Here is a 22,369-nt window from a genome sequence, read left to right on the forward strand (position 1 = left end):
GAATAACATGTACTAAATGCTTAATAAGCACCAGGCACTACTCTAAGAACTTTACATCTATTAACTCATTTAAGTTTAAGGCTATAGGCATCCCACAAATTTAATATATTATATAAATAATAAATTAAATATTATTAAACAATATAATTTATTAATTTAATAATAGGGCAAAAGAAAATGCACAAAGGAAAAAATTAGATTAATAAGATGAGCATATATTTCATCTAAGCAAAGTTGATTTAGCAATTTACAAATCTATTTACTGGGGCCCCTGGGTGGCTCAATGGGTTAAAGCCTTTGCCTTCAGCTCAGGTCATGATCCCAGGGTTCTAGGATCAAGCCCTGCATCAAGCTCTCTGCTCGTCAGGGGGCCTGTTTCCCCCTCTCTCTCTGTCTGCCTCTCTGCCTACTTGTGATCTCTGTCTGTCAAATAAATAAATAAAATCTTTTAAATAAATAAATAAATCTATTTACTGGACAGAAGAAATGGTTTGTTGTTATTTGAAGATGTGCAAAACATAAAAAACACATACACCCATGAAAAAAGAATGCTTCCTTTTTGGGGGAGGTGGTTTACAAGTACAGTTTTTAAAAAAATGCTTTCTTAGTCACCATTATAAAGGTTTATTGAAAAACAAGAAGCAAACTAAATATCAAAAGAATGAGTAAATTTTAGGAGCGCCTGGGTGGCTCAGTGGGTTAAAGTCTCTGCCTACCTCTCTGCCTACTTCTGATCTCTGTCAAATAAATAAAGAAAATCTTTAAAAAAAAAAAGAATGAGGAAATTTATTTAAATGCAAAGATGAGTAAATTATATATTTGAAATAAATCAGTAATTTAGATGTTCTTTTTAAGCCAGTTACTATAGAAAATTACATTGTAAAATATATATAATAAATATACTTTCTAAGACCAAAATCAAAACAATAACAAGAAACATACCAGCAGATTCCTAAATATACACCTACTTCATAAAATGGAAAATACAGACCTTGTTAACAAACATGAAAAATGTTCTTGTCATCATGACATTAAGCCTAACGGATTTTGGTGTCAAGTGAATGATAACATGGAAGAAGCATTTATAGGTTAACACTCACTCCTTTGGGAAATCTAGAAAATATATATCAGATATCATCTACTACATAGTATCAATATACTTCTGCTAAAATTAGGATTGTTACATATTGGAGGTATTTATCTGTAACAAATTAATCTATTACACCTGCCCTGCAAGTCATTATGTAAAGTTTATACTATAATTTAAAATGACTTTAAAGTATTCAGTCTATATTATTGAGGCAGTTCAATGAAAGCTAACTCCATAACTCATTGAAATAATTACCTGGGTAACTGAGCTCCTGATGATAAAAGTAGCCATTTCCTCCCTAATAAGCAAGTGCTCTCCCTTTTTATGTTAGCCATATGGTATTTTATTATTTGACAGAATAGTAACAAAAACAAAGCACAGTGTTTTCTATATGACATGAAAAGTGTTGATCACATTGCCTAAAACACAGTAAGCGCCACAAAAAAGTTAGTGATTTAAAATCATAATTGTTGGGGTTCCTGAGTGGCTCAGTCGTTAAACACCAAGGTCCTGGGATCAAGTCCCACATCAGGCTCCATGCTCAGTGGGAAGGCTGCTTCTCCCTCTCCCACTTCCTCTGCTTGTGTTTCCTCTCTTGCTGTCTCTCTCTCTCTCTGTCAAATAAATGAATAAAATCTTTATAAAGAAATCATAAGTGTTGATATTTTTAACCAAGGAAACCAGACATGATCCAAACACCTACCATGTTCCACACATTGCACTACAGCCTTTATGATTAGGCATTTCAACATAGACTGCACCAGAGGAGCTTTAAAAAATATCAATGCTTGTAAAATACTTAGGAATAAACTTAACTAAGGATGTGAAAGACTGCAAACTACAAAACATTGATGAAAGAAGTTAAAATAGACAAATAAATGGAAAGACATCCCATGTTTATAGAATGGAACAATTAATTTAAATTTAAAATTTAAATTTAAAAATTTATTAAAATTAAAATTAATTTTTAAAAGGTGAAAAGACAACCTACAGAATGAGAGAAAATATTTGCAAACCACATATCTAAAATGGGCTAATATCCAAATATATAAGAAACTCCTTCAACTCAATAGCAAAAATAAATAAAAAGGGCAATTGTTGTCATGAGCACCGGGTGTTGTGATGAATCACTGAATTCTATTTCAGAAACCAATACAGTGTAGGTACACTAAAATTTAAATATAAATAAATAAATAAGCAAGCAAGCAAAGGACTTGAATAGACATTTCTCCAAGGAAGACATGCAAATGGCTAACAAGTGTATGAAAAGATGTTCTACATTACTAATTATTAGAGAAATGAAAATGAAAGCCACATAGAGATTATCACCTCATACCTATTGAAATGGCTATTATAAAAAACAGAAACAAAAGATAGCCACTGTTGGTGAGGATGAAGAAAAGTTGGAATTCTTGCATGATGTCATTGGTATATACAATGGTACAACCACTGTGAAAAACAGTATGGAGACTCCTCAGAAAGTTAAAAAGAAAACTACCCTATGACCCAGCAGTCCCACTTCTGAGTATATATCTAAAATAATTTAAATCGAAGTTATATAATAAATCAGGGTTACAACAAAGAGGTATTTGCACTACCATGTTCACTGCAGCATGATTCACAAAAGCCAAGATGTGGAAACAACCTAAAGGTCCATCAGTGGATGAGTGAGTGGATAAAAGAATGTGGTGTATACATATAGATGGAATATTATTCAGCTTTAAAAAAGAAAGAAATCTTGGGGCACTTGGGTGGCTCAGTGGGTTGAGCCTCTGCCTTCAGCTCGGGTCATGAACCCAGGGTCCTGGGATCAAGCCCCACATCAGGCTCTCTGCTCAGCGGGAAGCCTGCTTCCCCCCTCTCTCTCTGCCTGTCTCTCTGCCTACTTGTGATCGCTCTCTCTCTCTCTCTGTCAAATAAAATCTTTAAAAAAAAAAAAAAGAAAGAAAGAAATCTTGCTCATATATGACAATACAAATGAACTCTGAGGACATTATGTTAGGTGAAATAATCCAGTCACCTAAGGACAAACATTGCATGGTACCATCTTTATGAGGTATTTAAAAAAAGCCAAACAAACGGAAACACAGGTGAAATGGTAGCTGCTAAGACATGAAGGAAAGGGCATATGGAGAGTTGCTATTCAGGAAACATTAAGTCTCAAAAGAAAAAAAAAAAAAAATACTGATGGATGGGTCCCAGCCCCAAACATTCCAATTTAATTGGTTTGGAATGCAGCCTGGGCACAAAAAACTTGTTAATGCTTGCATGTGATTTAAATATACAGCCAAGTTTGAGAACTGCTGTTTAAATAGATATGTTATTTTATTTAGTCCTTGTTGTGCCCGAGTTTTCGTGTCCAAGAGACCACCAAGGAGCCAACACTGATGCAATCACAGGAGGGTTTATTCGACAAGATTAAGCTTGGGTCCAAGTATACCCTACACAGTGAGTAGGGACTTGGACCCCAAGCTTAGTTAAGGCAGGGGTATTTATGGGTTCCTGTTACTAAAGCAGGGTGGGGGGGTCTCCAGAACCAAAGCAGGGTGGGGCTTCCTAAAGTAGGGTGGGGGTCCTTAGAACTAAAGTAGGGTTGGGGCTTCCTGGAACTAAAGCAAAGTAGGGGAAAGTTCAGCCCTTGGGCACACGGGTCTGAGATGGCTGCCAGAGCTAAGATGGCTATACCTATGCTAAGGCTAAACCTGAGGTGGGATGGCCTTGATTTTTCTTGGTCTCCATGGTCCTCAGAGACTATATTACTTCTATTTTACAAAACAGGAAACTGAGACTCAGAGAGATACAGTAACTTGCCAAGACCTAGATCTGTTCAACTCTCAAAACTTTCGCACTATACTATGTTGCCTTCTGAATTGTAAATATCCTAAGGCCATCAGTCTGTTTCTTACAATCTTCAAATTCTGCTGAGAAAAAAAATCAACTAGTTGCTTTGCAAATCTGCACAGTGGTATTAAAGGGGTCTCCTTGTGAATTCTGAGCTCTGGTACAGGATTTTGTTTTTGTTTTGCTTTCAAAAACAAACCTTGGCCCACAGAAGGTCATGAAATCAATTCAGTGAGTATTTTTTAATTAAATAATAGAATAGATAAAAATGGAACGGTGCCAGACTATATTGCATGTAATAGAAAAAGTATTAACTGTAAGTACTGAATCTTGAAACTTTTATTTGTGTGTGTGTGTGTGTGTGTGTAATGTGTAATATGGCAAGTAGTAAATCATATTCCTCACCATGAGTTGCAGCCAACTGTTTAAAAGTTATTCTAGTTGGGATAAAATCATAGGATAAAAAGACAATCCTGAAAACACTATTCATTTTCTTTTTTTATTTTTTATTTTTAAGTAATCTCTACACCCAATGTGGGGCTCAAACTCATAGGCCCTAGATCAAGAGCCACATGCTCGGGGCGCCTGGGTGGTTCAGTGGGTTAAGCTGCTGCCTTCGGCTCAGGTCGGGATCTCAGGGTCCTGGGATCGATTCCTGCATCGGGTTCTCTGCTCAGCAGGGAGCCTGCTTCCTCCTCTCTCTCTCTGCCTGCCTCTCTGCCTACTCGTGATCTCTCTCTGTCAAATAAATAAATAAAATATTTAAAAAAAAAAAAAAACAGAGCCACATGCTCCATGACTGAACCAGCCAGGTACCCTTGTTATTCATCTTCTGAATTGTGTACACTTATGTTTAATTCTAGAATGTCTTCATTTGCTACCCAGCTTAGTTGTCCCCTCCTTTTCTTCTATCTCCTAGGCAGAATTAACTGTTGTTAACTACTGTTAACAGTATCAACCACACTGTATCATATTTTTAAAGTATTTGATTTAAAAAGAGCAGTGTCTCTCATTCTCAGAAATAAGAAAAAACACAGAGCCTGATACATAGCACAGCTTAGTTTTGGTTTTTGTTTGTTTTTTTTTTAACAATTAGGGACAGCAGGTCTCTATCATTTTATTCATGAAATTCTGATGATACAAAATATAGATTAAGAATGAATCACATCTTCTATCTTCCTGAATCATCACAAATTAGCACTAGAGTTACTTTAACATCTGGCTTATCCACACCTAGTCTAGATGATAGTTTTCTCTGCCAAAGCCTACATCAAACAAGAAAGAAGACAAACTTTGAAATTAGGGCTGCTGGATTGGTTTACATTGTTTTTACCAGCCTACTCTTTTTTTTTTTTTTACCAGCCTACTCTCTTATCTTATTCTAATATTAAATCACCTTCTCCAATTCCTATTGCTATACGTGCTATTAAATTAAATAAGTTTATTGAGTACTTACCAAATAAAATGTGCTAAATAAGTTGTGATTTGTTTCCATTTTATGAATGATAATAGGAAAAAAAATTTGCTAAAATGCAAATCCAAAAGGAACAAAAAAAATCTATTCTCTTCATCTTAAATTCTTAATTCCATCAAAATTTTCATCATCTATATTCATCTAAATAAAGGCAGTTTAAGTCTTTGAAATGTTGGGACTATTTAATCATTCGAGAAGGTACTTTAAAAATAAATATTATATATACATATATAAGTATAAATATACAAATATAAAAACATATGAGTTTACTATCTTATATTCCTGACCAGCCAAAAGCCAAATATTATCATAATAATCTGAATAATTAAGACTTAAAAGATATCATCCACTATATCTAGTAAGTTCCAAGTAGCTACAGAAAAAAACCATATAAATTTATATAAACTAGAACTAAAATTTATTTAACATTAGAAGAAAGTTAAAGTTATAATAGGACAGAAATGAAAATTAAAATTGGAAGAAAGCCAGAGAGCATGCTCCATAAAATCTATTTCAGTAATCCACGTGAAAAATTCAGTCTTTCTGCAAAGTCTGAAAAATGCCAGTCTTTCTGAAAAGTTAACCTTTAAATTTTATAGTTACAAATTTATGCAACCTTAAAATGTGAAAAAGAAAACCACATACCATTTCTTTGTTTCAAATTTTTGGCCCCAATTAAATGATTCTATGACCTTCTACATTATGCAGCTTCACATAACATTATGGGCCCATCTATTAGAGTCAACAGCCAGCCATGGTTGGAGCTGACTGATAGGCAGCATCGCTGATTCATCTTAGGAAGAAACAGGCTGCAGCATCCACAGCTCTGGTGATGCCCAAAGAGGGTAAAGAACTGGTAACAAGCCAAGTATTTCCTCTTGGAGCACAGACAGAAGGACTCTATGTAGACATTACTCAGAACTTGCTACATTTGAATCTTAACTCAAATGTGGTACTTTGGGACCAGAAAAAGAGGTAGGGGAAGGTACAATTAATAATTTCCAAAGCCATACCATGGTCCCAAGACTGGACAACTTAGGCATGTTTTTACGATACAACAATGTTTTCCTTAGTCATCTAATTCCAATAAAAAGAGTTATGTGACTATTTCACCTATACTATGCAAAATACTTAAGTTCACACTTTAAACATAACTCCCTCTAGATAGCCTATAACAAAACAATGAATTGCTTGTTTTCCTTAATAAGGAAAGCTTGCTTTCCATAACAAGCTTTATGTGACTTGTTTCACCTATGTGTGAAACAAGGTGTGACTATTGTCACCTATATGTGACTATTTCACCTATAATACACTAAATATTCAAGTTCTAACTTTAAATGTAACTCGCTCTAGGTAGCCTATAACAAAACAATGAATTTCTTATTTTCTTCATTTCAGTGCATTAGATTTTATATACTATTTATCTCACCTACCAACTACATATCTAAACATCATAGAGTTAAAATAACCCTTTATCTATTATGGAGTCTGAGGCAACTGCTTAAGTGGGCCATCAGGATAAAAAACGATGCAGACACCAGTCAGAAAGGGAGATTGAGTTACAAATGTGCCCAGGAGGGCTATATGAACCAAAGCAGCATTCCTTTCTCAGCTTCCCATTCCATTTAGCTGACTCCTCAGCTAAGAACCCACAAATTAAAGAATGCAACCCACAAAGGGACCTTAACCAGAACCATATCCGAAACTCAAATGAGACAGATAAGTGAAGGAAGGAAGGAAGGGGAAAAGAGGAAAAGAAAGAGAAAGGAAAAGAAGAAAAGAAATGAGAAAAAAGAAAAGAAAGGAAAGGTTGCTCACCTTAATCACTCTTTAAAATGGTATACTGGAGATCTTATAGATCATAGAGAAGAAATGCTCTTTGCCAAAAATCAAACAGCTTTCCTATGAAAAACTATAAATCCAACCATGAAAGCAATATTAATAAATAGGTGGTATAAATATAATCTTTAATCCTTCATAATTTTTATAATTGGCTTTTCTAATTCATTTTATAACTCATTTTTTAAGGATCAGTTTAAATCAAAAGTATACCAGAAAGCATTCCACTAAAGCAAGATGTGTTTCATATTTGTACAAGACAAAGTAAATGAGAACTAAAATTTATTTTATTTAACATATAATACTATGTATTAGTAATTATTAATATCTAATAATTATATAATTAGTAGAATTATATTATGTATATATTATAAACAAATGAGCCTTTATTAAAACCTGGACATTCTAATCTGGCAGTGATAAAAATGGAAATTTCTCATGTGAAAGACATTTGGCTATGTTATTATCAAATTAGTTGCCTATAATTTCAAAATAGTTAAGGGGGCTAGGATATAAACTTGATCCTAATTCATTCATTAGTTCAACACATATTAAAAGTACCTAACTGACTCTGAATCTACTAAATTAGTTTGGACAAGAAAGATCTGGGCTTTTCACTGAAGCAGAGAGAAGGGAGTGTGCTCTAGCCACTGTAGACAACCACAGTGAAATCTGAGTTAGTCCTCATGGGTCACCCCAGAAGGCTTTTAATGATGTGGAAAATGGATAGGAACTGTAGGACTTGCTTAAGGCATTCTCAAGGGATTACTACTGAAAGAAAATTCTATTCTAATAAGGACTCAAAAGATTTTAAAAAATCAAACACTGATTTACGTTGTTTTGATAGTTGACTTTAAAAGACTACTAAGGAAGAAAATGAACCTTCTGGAATGTTTGCAAAATTACTACAAATTAATTTTATTGCTCTGTTCAAAAAAATCTAGGGCCTAATTCAACTTTTACGAAGTGAGAATTTACCAGACCCCAACAATCTGGGGCCTCCCAGATAGCCTCCCTCTATAGAGACTTGACTGATGGTTTAAAAAACACTCTAGAAAAAATAATTTGGTCTGAAGAAAAAAAATTATGTTTCTCTACAAGAAAGGTGGAAGTGGTAGTTCCATGTCTTTTATTTGTAAAGAAGACTGTGCCACCATAAATAAGCATTTGAAGCCACATTCCGCATCATAAGTTTGGGACTTCCATCACCCAATTCTGTGGTGCAAAACTGACTTTGGAGGAAGTTTTAAAACTAGCCTAGGGTCATTCCTTTAGTGCAGACCTGCAACAGCCTTCTAGTTAGGTAACAGAAATTTGATAAGATCCCGTCATTCAACACAGCAGACTCTCAAATCATGGGATTCTTTACTTGACTGAAAACAAATTAATTTGAGGGAATAAAGCCTCAAATGCATTGCCCCTCAAAATAATATGCATGAAGGAATTCCTAAAAGATATACAGAACTTTCATTCTTTGAGACACTATAATGTCCATTCCTGAATGAAGCCAGCTTATCAGAGACTATGTACCGGGCCCACACCACAGCCACCCTAACAGAACTGCTTTAAGAAAAAGAATAGTTATTTATTGAGCACATACAATCTTTACCAAGATAGATGTTATTCTCAGGTTAGAGCAGAAAATAATCAGATCTCAAGAGGTTATTTCCCCCCAAAGACACAAAGCCACATCATGGGCCTAGATGAAGGACATTATGAAAAATGCCCAATGAATCCTGCTAACTTTAGGTGTAAGAGTGTTGAGGAAACTGTATTACACTATACTGAATCCACTTTTAAGGAAACTATAGGAAAAATTTCATTCTGGATTCAAGACAGGAACAGATTTGTTCCTCTTGGGCAATGGTTTGTTTTTCTCATGGATGAGCTTTTCAATCATCACATTTTTCATGTTTTCCTCTTTGCCTGGAAGTTAGAAAACTCAAAATTAAGTGTGTGCCCAGCTCTAATACACATACAGGATTTCAAACATGGATTTTATGAGCTAACGTTTCTCCTAGCTCCTTTCACCTTATTTTATTCTTCATTGATATTCTCAGATTCAAAAATCTCATACGTTCATCCTATTATGAACTATGTATCTTCAAATGCTATTTTGCAAAATCTTGCAAAAACTCTCCAAATTATACATTATACAATAAATAAATTATATCCCATAAAGTACTAGGGAAAAGTACAAATGAAAAACCATTTATAATAATCAAAATCAAAGACAATAATTCAAATATCTCCTATACTATCTTTGAGTCAATTCTTGACAAAACACTTTAAATTACTTCTTCCTTGCATAAGCAATCACAGAATTAACATTATAATTCTATATGTGGATTTATTAAAGTTAGAATGCAGATAGTTTTGAGGGATTTCATTTCATAAAGATTGCATTGTAAGGTTCTATTGGTCTTTTTATCATATTTACCCTTGGGGAAAGGAATACATATTGGTGAGTCATTGTGGAGGAAAAAGCATCTTTAGTTATAAGTCTTAGTGGAGAAAAAGGAAAACAAACAACATGGAACAACTTGGTAAAACCAATGCCAGTGGGAGAGGCACATACCCATGCCTTTGGCTTTACTTTTCTCCTTGTCTTGGTTGTCTTGGTAGTGAGTCTAATTTTTTTGGTATTGGAACTCTTCACACTCTGTAAATTTTGACTTTTAGTTTTTGTAGGTTATACCTACTAATATTTACCCTACTAGAGACTAAAATTGATATATGTTGAAAACCATTTGTGTATCAATAAAAACATTTTTTAAAAGATTTTATTTATTTATTTGACAGAGATCACAAGCAGGCAGAGAGGCAGGCAGAGAGAGAGGAGGAAGCAGGCTCCCTGCTGAGCAGAGAGCCCAATGCAGGGCTCAATCCCAGGACCCTGAAACCATGACATGAGCCGAAGGCAGAGGCTTACCTCACTGAGCCACCCAGGAGCCCCAAGAAACATTTTATTTTTAAATAACTATATGTTTTTCAAAAAAAAGAAAAAGAAAAAGAAAGAAAGAAATGAGTGGTGCTTTGTATTTTTATTTTTTTTAAGATTTTATTTTTTTTATTTGACAGAGACAGACACAGCAAGAGAGAGAGAACACAAGCAGAGGCAGAGAGAGTGGGAGAAGCAGGCTTCCAGCTGAGCATGGAGCCCAATGTGGGGCTCAATCCGAGGATCATGACCTGAGCTAAAGGCAGACACTCAAAGACTGAGCCACCCAGGTGCCCCAAGTGCTTTGTACTTTTTAAAATCTCCTTAACATCTTGCTTCATAGAGCAGATTCTCATATCCACTTCTGCATATATTCTGAGAAGTTGTTTTTGTTGGAAGTACATGAAAAATTTGGCCGCACAGAGATATGTAGTGAAAAAAGAAGTATTTTAATAGCCTGCTCAGGTAATTATGGATATTTGGATTTAAAACAACACCCAAATTCAATGAATTGTAGTTTCTTAGTACCACATGAGGCTGGTAGTATTCTAATAAGCAGACCCAAATAAAGAAAGCACAACAGAAAGGAAACTACGACTATTATCCTTCATGAACTTAAATGCAAAAACCTTTAATAAAATTTTAGCAAATCAAATGCAACATTATGTGTGTGTGTGTGATGTGTTTATATGACCAAAAAGGATTTAATCCATGTGTGCAAGGTTAATTCAATATTCAAAAATATTAATCAGTGTACTCCACCGTATCAAGAGGATAAGAAAAAAGTCGTACGTTTACATCAATTAATGCAAAAAGAAATCTGATGTAATTCAACTTTCATTCAGGATAAAAAGTATCAGTACACTAGAATCAGAAGGGGAATCTTCTCAACCTAATAAAGAACATCTACAAAAAGCCTACAGTCAACATCATGGTCAATAGTAAAAGACCAAATAATTTTCCTTTAAGATCAGGAACAAGGCAGGGATGTCCACTCTCACCATTCTTATTTGGCAATACTAGATTTTCTAGCACATGCAATAAGGCAAGAAAAACAATTAAAGATGTACTTTAATTTTAACAGACTGAAAAGAAAGAAAGAGTCTTGGTTTGCAGATGATAAAAAAAAAAAAAATTCTCAAATGATCTACAATCCTAGATCCAAAATGTGCCTTCAGTAAGGTTTCAGGATACAAGATCAATACATGGAAACCAACTGCATTTTTATGTATTCACAACAGACAAAAGGAAACAAATTAAAATGAATGTCATTTATAGTTACTTCAAACAAAATGAAATAATTAGGTTAATTCTAACAAAGGGACTCCTGGGTGGCTCAGTTGATTAAGCATCTGTCTTTCGCTCAGGTCCTGATCCCAGGGGCCTGGAACAGAGTTAGGCATCTAGGCTTCTTGCTCAGCAGGAAGACTGCTTTTTCCTCTGCCTGCTGGTCCCCTACTTGTGCTCACCCATGTTCTCTCTTACTCTCTTTCTCCTGACAAATAAATGGGTAAGATCTTTAAAAAAAAAAATTCTAACAAAACATGGGTAATATCTGTATAATGAAAATTATAAATTGCTAATTAAAAAAATCAAAGAAGACCTAAATCCCGAAGACATTCCATGTTTACAGATTGGAAGAATGAACATAGTAAATAAGTCAAGTCTCCCTAAATTGATGTACAGGTTTAACACAATTCCTATTAACATATGCTTAAATTAAAGCAACTAAATTCTTACATTGGACATTTTTTAAAGTGACTCCTCAAAAAAAATTCTTTAAAAATTCAGTTTAATTTGTTGAATAATTACACTAGTCATCATAATTCCATAATCTCAAAAATAATCATGTATGCTTTAAAGAATAAGGTAGGAAAGAATTAGTAAACAGCAACTTGGAACAATTCTGTGAATACAATTTTAAAATGCTAAAAGTAATCAATGCTACATAGGCAACAAAAGCAAAAAAAGAAAAATGGGACTATAGTAAACAAATATTTTTGTATATCAAAGGACACAATCAATAGTGTTCAAAGGCAAACTATGGAGTAGGAGAAAATCATATATCTGATAAGGGGTTAATATCCAGAATATAGAAAGAACAACAACTCAAAAACAAACAAACAAACAAAAATCCAATAACCAAATTTTTAAAAAATGGAGAAAGAACCTAAGTAGACGTTTCTCCAAAGATGATATACAAACAGCTGACAGGCACATGAAAAGATGTTCAATAGCACTAATCATTAAAGCAAAGCAAATCAAAATCACAATGAGATATCCACCTCATACCCATTAGGATGACTACAATAGAAAAATTAATCAATTAATTAATCAATAACAAGTGCTGGTGTGTGTGTGGAAAAATTAGAATCCTTACACACCGTTGGGAATGTAAAATAGTGCAACCGCTATGGAAAACAGTATGAAAGTTTTCCAAAAAATTAAAAATAGAACAACCCTGTGATCCAGTAATCTACTTCTGGGTATACATCTAAAAGAATTGAAAGCAGGGCCTCACGGAGATATTTGCACAATTATGTTCATAGCAGCACTATTTTCAGTGACAAAAAGGTGAAAGCAACCCCAACTGTCCACTAACAGATGAATGTATAAACAAAATGTGGTCTACATATACAATGGAACATTATTAAGCTTTAAAAGAGAGGGCAGGGGCACCTGGGTGGCTCAGTGGGTTAAGCCTCTGCCTTCGGCTCACGTCATAGTCTCAGAGTCCTGGGATCGAGCCCCGCATCAGCAATCTCTGTTCAGCAGGGAGCCTGCTTCCCCTCTCTCTCTCTCTGCCTGCCTCTCTGCCTACTTGTGATCTCTGTCGGATAAATAAATAAAATCTTTTAAAAAAATAAAAAATAAAATAAAATAAAAGAGGGCGATCCTCACATATACTACAAAATGGATGAACCTTAAGGCATTACATTAAGTGAAATAAATCAATCACAAAAAGACAAATACTGTATGATTTCATTTATATGAAGTGCCTAGTAGTAGTAAAATTCATAAAAAAAAAAAGAAAAAAAATTTCATAAAAACCAGGGACTTGGGGAGGGGAAATAAAGGTTGTTAAATGAGTATAAAATTTTAGATTTTTAAGATGAGAAAGTTCTGAAGATCTGTTTCACAACAATGTAATTATATTTAGCACTACCAACTGTACTTAAAAATGGTTAACACAGTAAATTTTATGTCATGTGTTTTTTATAACAATAAAAACTATATAAAAATAATACTAAATAGGGTGCCTGGGTGGCTCAGTGGGTTGGGCCTCTGCCTTCGGCTCAGGTCATGATCCCAGGGTCCTGGGATCGAGTTCCACATTGGGCTCTCTGCTCGGCAGGGAACCTGCTTCTTCCTCTCTCTCCTTCAGCCTGCCTCTCTGCCTACTTGTGATCTCTGTCTGTCAAATAAATAAATAAAATCTTTTAAAAAAATACTAAATATTAAGTGGAAGAAAAAGCTGCATTTGTAGAATCCCTAAAAAATGTCAGAAATCACCCAGATAAATACATAAGTCACAATATTTTCATTTTACTCTGAAAGAAAAAGTTATTACCTTTTTCTTCTAGAAAGCATGATAATCAATTTCATAATACCTAATATGTTCGGTTATATCAAAGGGAGGAAAACTACCGGACCATTAGGTAATTTTATCTAGAGATCTAAATATATATATATAAACATGGATATTGCTAAGTCTATTTGCTTAATTTTATTCCCAATAGAAGCTACACTTTAGGGATGCCTGTGTGGCTCAGTCAGTTAAGCTGCTGCCTTCGGCTCCAGTCATAATCCCAGGGTCCTGGTATCCAGTCATAATCCCAGGGTCCTGGTATCATCAGGCTCCTTGCTCAGTCAGGAGCCTGTTTCTCCTTCTGTCTGCCACTCCCCCTGTTTCCTCTGCTTGTGCTTGCTCTCTCTCTCTCTGACAAATAAATAAAATCTTTTAAAAAAATAAAAGGAGCTACACTTTAGGAATCTTACTTCCTATTTATATTTATTATGGTTCCTTATAGATTCTAAAAACAAAATTCACAGATATACTCTTAAGTACATTATTGAAATAAATGTGCTATACTATAACCAATGAGGTACACATTTAACTTTTAATTCCTTAGTTGAGGATGAAAATAGCTATCACATATTCTATGCCCAAGATAAATTTTTAAAAAAGAGAAAATGCCTCCTATTCTAAAATGACAACCCCCTCACATATGGAGCAGTAAACTTTTCTTTCTTCCTGAAATACTCATTTGGCACTGATTTTCGACAAGTGAAAAAGCTTTTCCACACACTTACAGTCCACCTGATTTTTAAGAAGCACTGATCACCCCTCTTTTTTTTTTTTTAAGATTTTATTTATTTATTTGACAGACAGAGATCACAAGTAGGCAGAGAGGCAGGCAAAGAGGGAGAGAGGAGGAAGCAGGCTCCCTGCTGAGCAGAGAACCCAATGCGGGGCTCGACTCCAGGACCCTGGGATCATGACCTGAGCCAAAGGCAGAGGCTTTAACCCACTGAGCCACCCAGGCGCCCCGTAGGTCAATTTTTAATTGTACTATGTTTGGGCATACAAATTATACCTCTTTTTCTCTCTTTCTCACTTGATTTTTTTACATTGTTGAAATTAAGAAATTAGTATTCTAGATTGAGACATACTAAGTAACTAAATGTTATCATCTTGCATGTGATCAAACCTAAAGCTAAATAAAAATGCCCCCATCTGGTTTCATGTAAATTGAGCTGATTATAGAAAGTGTCCAATTTCTATCATTCCTCTCCATAAAGTAGCTCGCTAGCATATATTTGTTGGGTAACTGCAGACTGATTCTAAATATAAACTGAGTTGTGTGCTAAAATTATTGTCCTGATTTTTTTAAGCAATCACTATGAGTATCACACATGGTTACAGATTTTATTAAGTACCTTGAAAAAATAGTTTAAATAATAATGACAAAGCTACACATGAAAATTTTCCCATTAAACATAATGATTCAAATTAAATCCATAGTTGCTAACTTCTAATACTCCACACATATGGTCATCCATATCATAAAACCCATCAAACTGAGTATTAGGACCACATCAATTAAAGTAGATTTTACACAAAAAAGTTTTAAGTAAGATCACTTCTCTTACAAAAGAATCATGGTACTACCTTAAAAGAGAGGTATACTTAAGCAGCTCTAAAATTCTAATCTAACAAAAAGCCTCAAAATAATCTTGAAGCTGTTGCCTGGATTACTGCTGATCCATCTTCCAAATCTACAAATGTTAATTTACTTTAAAAAGTCCATTTCACAAAAATACACTAATGGAGAAGAAAGGAGAATTTGTGTAAAAATAAGCTAATGCCATCTTATTGAATTAGATATGACATAGGCCAGACATTGCAAAGTAGAGGGTAAAAGAGACAGAAATGTTTGAAATAATCCTTTGTCAAACATAATGTTCCATTTTACATGGCTAAGCAGAAGAACAAAATAACATAGAAGTTTGGAAACTCAGGAGCCACAACACAATTTTTTAAAAATCCAACAACGTGGATGGTTCAATGTACCCAGCGAACCAAGAATTTGAACCCAATTTCAAAGGGAAGGAGTTCTCAGACCTCTGGGTCAGCCTCGGAGAATACCCAGTGATCACTTGACCACCTAACTCCAAGTCTTCAAAGGAGTCAAAGGAACATAGGTCAATCAGTCACTTGCAAGAAAAAGTGAAGGAAAAAAGAGTAAAACTGTTTTATCACTCACCGCCCCAGAGCCCAAACAATCCCAAGACTTTGGCTTTGTCAACGACTATGTATACTATGGTGGGAGTGTGTAAACAAATAATGTTAAATGGGAATTAACAGAAATAATTCTGTTAATGGAGAAAAATAGTGTATAGTGTAGTGGAGAAAAATAGGCAAATATATTTAAATTCAAGTTGTTTTACTTTACGTTAACCCTAGGGAAACTGTTGGCTAAGCCCAGTTCAACTTTGACAGATAATACCTAAGAGGAATGGAAATAAATTTGCCACTTTCTAAGAGCTTAAGGAAATTGTTTTAAATAACATGTCTCAACTACGCACAGGACAAATTCTCCCTCAATGTTCAACTTCCACCAGAAATCATCTGTCAGGTCCTAAGAAGGGGGGTGCTATTTTGGATTTGTAAAGTTGATGCTTCAGTTTTCATTTCCTTTCAGGTCTCCCAAGACTAATAGTGCATTATAAAAACCTGCATATGCTCCATACTTGTGCCCTCAAGGCACGTTCATATCCTAGTGATTCTACTTCCAATGGTCCCCAGTGACCCTTAATAGCCTCCCTCCCTCAATGGCTTCTGATATTCCAAGTAGGATGGGGGTAGGACCCAGAGGAAGCACAGGTTAGAGACTGTTCAGAGGAGTAAGAAACCCAACTAAAGCAAAGGAGGGAGTGTCACTGATCACAACTGTGGGAGTAAGGGAGGCATAGTCTCTCTCCTCCTTCTAGGGAATTTCCTTTAGTGGAGGATTACTGGAAACAAGGGGAAGGTAGAGGGTTACTGGAAACAAGGGGAAGGAAGCATCTGAATGCTCAAGGGAAATGCTGGGAATGTTCTGTGTCTCCCAAACACCACTGTTCTCAGAGGCTGTCTCTAGCAATGTACAAGGCAGAGGGGGCAGAAGTCGTTGATGTCCACCACACTCTTGTACTTTGTAACCAGGGCTTCTGCTGAGAACTGAAAGGAGGTTTGAAATTCCCACCCTCACCTACGTGGATTCTCTAAATTTAGAGTGCAAGAGTAAGTTCACATTCTTTACATTGCCAGGATACTGATACAGGAGGACAGAAGAAGTTGGAAGTTTGAAAGACATAAGGGTGGGGGTAGATACTTGAAGGGAGGATGGAGGGAAGGAAATTGAGGCCCACAAAGACAGTGCTAAAACCAGAAGGTGTCCATCATATATTCCCTTCACCGACTATAAACTCTTGCCAACTCACCAAACATGCTCTCCCACTTTATTTATATCTTCTCTCCTCAGGCCCCAACTGCCTGCCTTTCTCCCACTGCTCCTGAATTTTTTTTTTTTTTTTTTTTTTTTGTAATTGAAGTACAGCTGACATACAATATTACATTAGTTCGGGGTGTAAAACAAAGTGATTTAACAATGCTCTACATTATGCAATGCTCACCACTGCACCAAATAAGTAGAGATATCATCTGTCACCATACAAAGTCATTTTAATATTACGGACTATATTCTCTATGTTGTCCTTTTCATCTGCATGGCTTATTTATTTTATAACTGGAAGTCTGTACCTCTTAATCCCTTTCATCTGTTTTGCCCAGTAGTCATGACTAAAATAGTTTTTCTAATCAAAGGAGGAGAGTGCCTGAAAAAGTATAATCTGAGGACCCACAAATAGGAGTGTTAGTTAATTAACAATATGCCAGTGTCTTATAATTTGTGATATCCAAAGAACATGCAGAATCTAGTGGAGTTTCAAAAGTTGCATAAAATGGTCAAACTACACACCATAAGAAAAAAATAACTGTAACTGTGTGATGGATATTTATTAACTTAATGTGGTGATCGTCTGCAATATATGTAAGTATCAAATCATTATGTTACACCTGAAATGATGTTATATGTCAATTATACCTCAATTTTTTTAAAAAAAATTGAACTAAGATTTCATATTTTAACCCAGAAATTTCATTTCTGAGGCTCTGTAGTAAGAAACCAACTTCTAAAATATAGAAAAAAGTTTATGAACAAAGACGTTCACCACAGTGTTATTATGTTATCATCATCAAAAATGTAGCAACGCTGAGAAATGATTAAGAAATATCGTACATTACCTAATGGAAAAATACGTAGATATTTTAAAAGTTCACTTTCCAGTTGTAAGTAAGTGAAATTTAATGTTGTAAAATTTAAAGTAAAAATATTTGTAAAAGTTATATATAAGTATCATGATTAAAACCATGCACAGAGGGCGCCTGGGTGGCTCAGTGGGTTAAGCCACTGCCTTCGGCTCAGGTCATGATCTCAGGGTCCTGGGATCAAGTCCCGCATCAGGCTCTCTGCTCAGCAGGGAGCCTGCTTCCCTCTCTCTCTCTCTCTGCCTGCCTCTCCATCTACTTGTGATCTCTCTCTATCAAATAAATAAATAAAATCTTTAAAAAAAAAAAAACATGCACAGAAGAGAGTGGAAGAAAATATCAAAACCATATCAAAATATTAATAGTGCCTGTCTTTAGTACAAGTATGGTGATTTTTTTTCCTTTTTATATTCTTATAGTTTCTAAATTGTTCATAATTCTAAAATGGAAAGGGAACACTTTGAAAAGGGCAAGTTTCTTTGAAAGAGGAAAAATGTTACTTGTGTAGAAAACTCTTTCTGGGTTCAGTTGACAATTAATCCTCTTCATGTTAGCACCCAGGAACTAAAGCATTTTCTGGAAGGGCAGTTGGAACAAGGAATATGGAGAATGTGAGCAAGACCAGTCAAAGAGAAACTTGGCCTGCTTAGTAACCTACACTGCTAGTTCTCTATCTATGACTACCAGAGAGGAGCAGAGTTCAGTGCCTGATATGCAAGGTTCTTCACAATTTGTCACAGTGCATTCAAACAGTATATGAGCACTTAGCTGAATTTCCTTGTCTGGCTTTGTCTTTCCTATGCAAATCCTTCCCATCTGGCAGAGTAATTTAATTCACTTCCATCCATGAAGAGTTTCTGATTCTCTTATGAAATCAGCCTCTATGATTTCTCCTTCTTTGGGCGTTCATACAGCACTTATAGCACCACCTTTCCCTGGTATTAGGCCAATTCTAATTATTTTGTTATTTATTCATGTGTAAGTAAATACCTCCCCAGCTAGACTTTAAGTTCCTCAAAGTCAAGAATTTGAAAGGTCTGCAGACAGTAATCATTCAACAAATACATACATTATATAGAAGAGAGAGAGAAGAGTGAGAAAAGATGCAGTGCTAAAGTCAGGTTGGTATTATATTCATACTTGGTGATGTCTTCTAAATAAAATGTGTTGCCTCTATTTTAAAATGTTCCTGCTGGGGTGCCTGGGTGGCTCAGTGGGTTAAGCCTCTGCCTTCAGATCAGGTCATGGTCTCAGGGTCCTGGGACTGAGGCTCACATCCAGCTCTCTGCTCAGCAGGGAGCCTGCTTTCTCTTCTTTCTCTGCCTGCCTCTCTCCCTACTTGTGATCTCTCTCTCTCTCTCTGTCAAATAAATAAATAAAATTTAAAAAAAGAAAAATGTTCCTGCTGACCATCACTAGGACATGCACTTTCTTTCTTTCTTTTTTTTTTTTTAAAATAGCAGTGGGATCGTAGTTTTGCTTATTTACTCATACCAATTCTGCCATCCTCCTTATAGTTAAACAGATTGGACCACAAGATGCCTCACTGAGGTTCAGGATATAGTCAACAACCACATAATCAACAAAAAGAAATGACCTCCAAGAAATCAAATTTGAGTCATCACATGATACTACTACTCTTACAGCCTTGTGTGAACAACATATATAAATTTCTACCTCCGTTTTATGGCCTTATTTAGGCAATGGGCTTTAGTCTCTCGATATCCTCATTAATAATTCTTCAATGTAAATAGTTCAATACTTTAGAAATGACAGACTAAGATGATTACGTTCCTATCTGCCATTAAGTACTCTTCAGTACTTGGAGATAATGAGCATTTGTACTATAGCAACCTGCCTCCGGAGACATCAAGAAGAGTTTCACATCTTAAGGGAGAATATATAAATCATAAATGAAAGCAAATCCTATGGCCAAACAACAGACAAAGAAAAACCCAGCATCCATTATTTTTTCAGAAGGAGTACACAGGTCAATACAATTGTAGACTCTGAAGGGCAGAGCAAAAACAAATCAATGCAGTTTCCCTGTATCAGAACTACGTTTTGCTACAAATCACATATTTTTGTAAGTCAATGTTTGTCCAGATTCCACCACTTACTAGCCATGTGATCTTGAACCTTATATTTCAGTTACTTAGTCTGTAAAATAGTCACCTACTATGCAAAATCACAGTAGAAATGAATCAAATAACATTATCAGTCTGAGTTTATCAGTCACCCTCTCAGGGGATGACACACCCCACAAAAACAGTTCAGTCACACACCCCATGAACTAGATAACTGTTCTTTTGCGAATGTTTCCATTAAGTTTTAAAAAAGAAAAACATTTCCAGGTGTTTTGTTTTATTTTACTTTCCTAATTGATTTTTCCAACATTTGAGCATTCATCACATATCACTGCCAAAAACACGCTAAACATCTGCTAGACCTTTGCAATGCTGTCTGGATATTTTTAGGCATATGTTCTCTAAGAAAATGGTTTTTTTCCCACATAATTCAAAGCCCTTTCTTACTAAAAGAACAATAATTCCATATACAGTAAGTTTACAGGTTGTTGCTAATTGTTTGAGATCACTCTAATGGAAAATTAATTTTGTTTACTATCTAATGGGCCATCTATATGTTGGCTTACATTTGGGACACACAGCTCTGTAATACAGAGGAAGATCCATGGGCTTTGGGGTTAGGGAGACTTGTATTCAAATTCCTGTTCTGTGACCTTGAGCATGTAATTTAACTTCCAGGCTCCTCACTTTCCACCTTTGGTTCTGGGTAGTTGTGATGATTTAATAAAATAATCCATCTAAAAGTGTCTAGACTCTGAAAGTATTATTTCCTACCTCCCTTACATTTTCTCCTCCTCTGCCAAGACCAAGCAAACCCACTCTGAACCCGACAACTTGGACGCCGCATCTGTTTCACACATCAGCAGGGGAATGCTATGCAATCAAAAACGGAGCGGACGATGGCTTCAATTAGGTACCCAGGGGAGCAAGAAGTAAAGAAACTGACAGGTATAGACAAGGGCCCCCTACTTCACTCGCATGTGGGAAAAAGACACTAATCTGACACACTTTAAAGACTGCACGGCACACTCACAGAGGTTTGTACCACGCTCTGGGAAAAAGACGGAATTACGGAACAAGCCAGCAGGGAGCCTCCTTGTTCACCTGACCCGACCCCACCCGCCCGGGTGGTACCTCAGAAGCCTGGACACTGAGGTGACAGGAGAGCACAGCGACTGACCTCGTCCCTCCTCCCCCCCATACACACCCTCCCCCATTCTGCCCAAATCTCTCTCGGGGCACGAATGGTGCTGAATCATTAGTCCTAACAGTAGCAGTTCCCGGTTCCGCCGCTCCCGCGAGAGCCAGTGTCCCTAGGGCTGTGCCCGTCCCTGGTGGGGCCAAGACCTCGGGGCGGTGGGGGCAGTGAAAGGGGGTCGGGGAGGATCGGGGCAGCAGGTACTCACCGGGTGAGGAAAGCCCAGCCCCGGTCCTCACGCCCCGCTGCAGGCGGTCCCTCCGCGGCCCCTGCGCTTCCCGGTTTCCCGCGGGCGGTTGGCCCCCCGGGCCCGGCAGCCTGCGCTGGTGGTCCGGTGCTCCGCTCCGCCCGCCCGCCGCCCGAAGCAGCCACGGCTCGGGGCTCCGGCGCTCCACCCGGAGCAGCTGGAGCAGCTGTCGCTGCCGAAGGGGGTGGCGGCTACCGACGGGCCAGACCATTCGCGGGCTGCGACCGGGGGTGCGCGACGTGCGGAGCGGGGCGGAGGTGGAGGGCGCCGAGGACCGGCGACGGTTGGGAGGAACCAAGAACGAGGGGAATCCTCCGCCTCCCAGCAGCGCCGGGAGGGCTTGGGAGCAGAAGCGACCAACAGAGGAGCAGCCGTTCCCCCTGACTGTTGACGGAACACAACAACCCCTTCTCTTTTCCGGGCACCCCCCCTCCGGGCCCGCCTTGGTTCCGCTCAGGACTCCTTTAGACCGCGGCAAACAGAGGACCTAGCAACGGGTGCGCCTGGGCGGTGTCCCCTCCTGGGGAGATGCGAAAGGGCGCTGGCCCAGCCCTGCCTTCGCGCCACCTCCTGCTCCAGAGTGGGGCCCTATGGCCCAGGTTTCTGGGGCATATCTTACTCTAGACGTCTGGCCACAAAACAGAGGGGGACCTCTGGATCCTTGAAGGGGCTCCTTAGATCTTTTACTTAAGCATCTTTGTGAACCAAAGAATTAAAAGGTATCTAAGCCCAGCCTGAGAGGTAGAAAATAAAATTAAATGATCCCCCATCCTATAGGT

At 37.0% G+C, this 22,369-nt stretch overlaps 1 protein-coding gene across 2 annotated transcripts in view; it reads right to left on the reverse strand.

Moving 5' to 3' along the window:
• The window catches only part of TTLL7 (tubulin tyrosine ligase like 7), a 152,392-nt gene extending 130,668 nt beyond the window's left edge, over positions 1 to 21,724 (reverse strand). Inside the window, exon 1 of one of the 2 annotated variants that reach the window (XM_044238571.1) lies at positions 21,552 to 21,724. The gene's annotated coding sequence lies outside the window, so the exon portion shown is untranslated. The remainder of the gene's footprint in view (positions 1 to 21,551) is intronic. The other variant, XM_044238572.1, reaches the window with a different exon arrangement.
• Positions 21,725 to 22,369: the final 645 nt, after the last annotated feature.

This window comes from Neovison vison, chromosome 2, assembly GCF_020171115.1.
Source record: "Neovison vison isolate M4711 chromosome 2, ASM_NN_V1, whole genome shotgun sequence".
In the NCBI taxonomy this organism is placed as follows: domain Eukaryota; kingdom Metazoa; phylum Chordata; class Mammalia; order Carnivora; family Mustelidae; genus Neogale; species Neogale vison.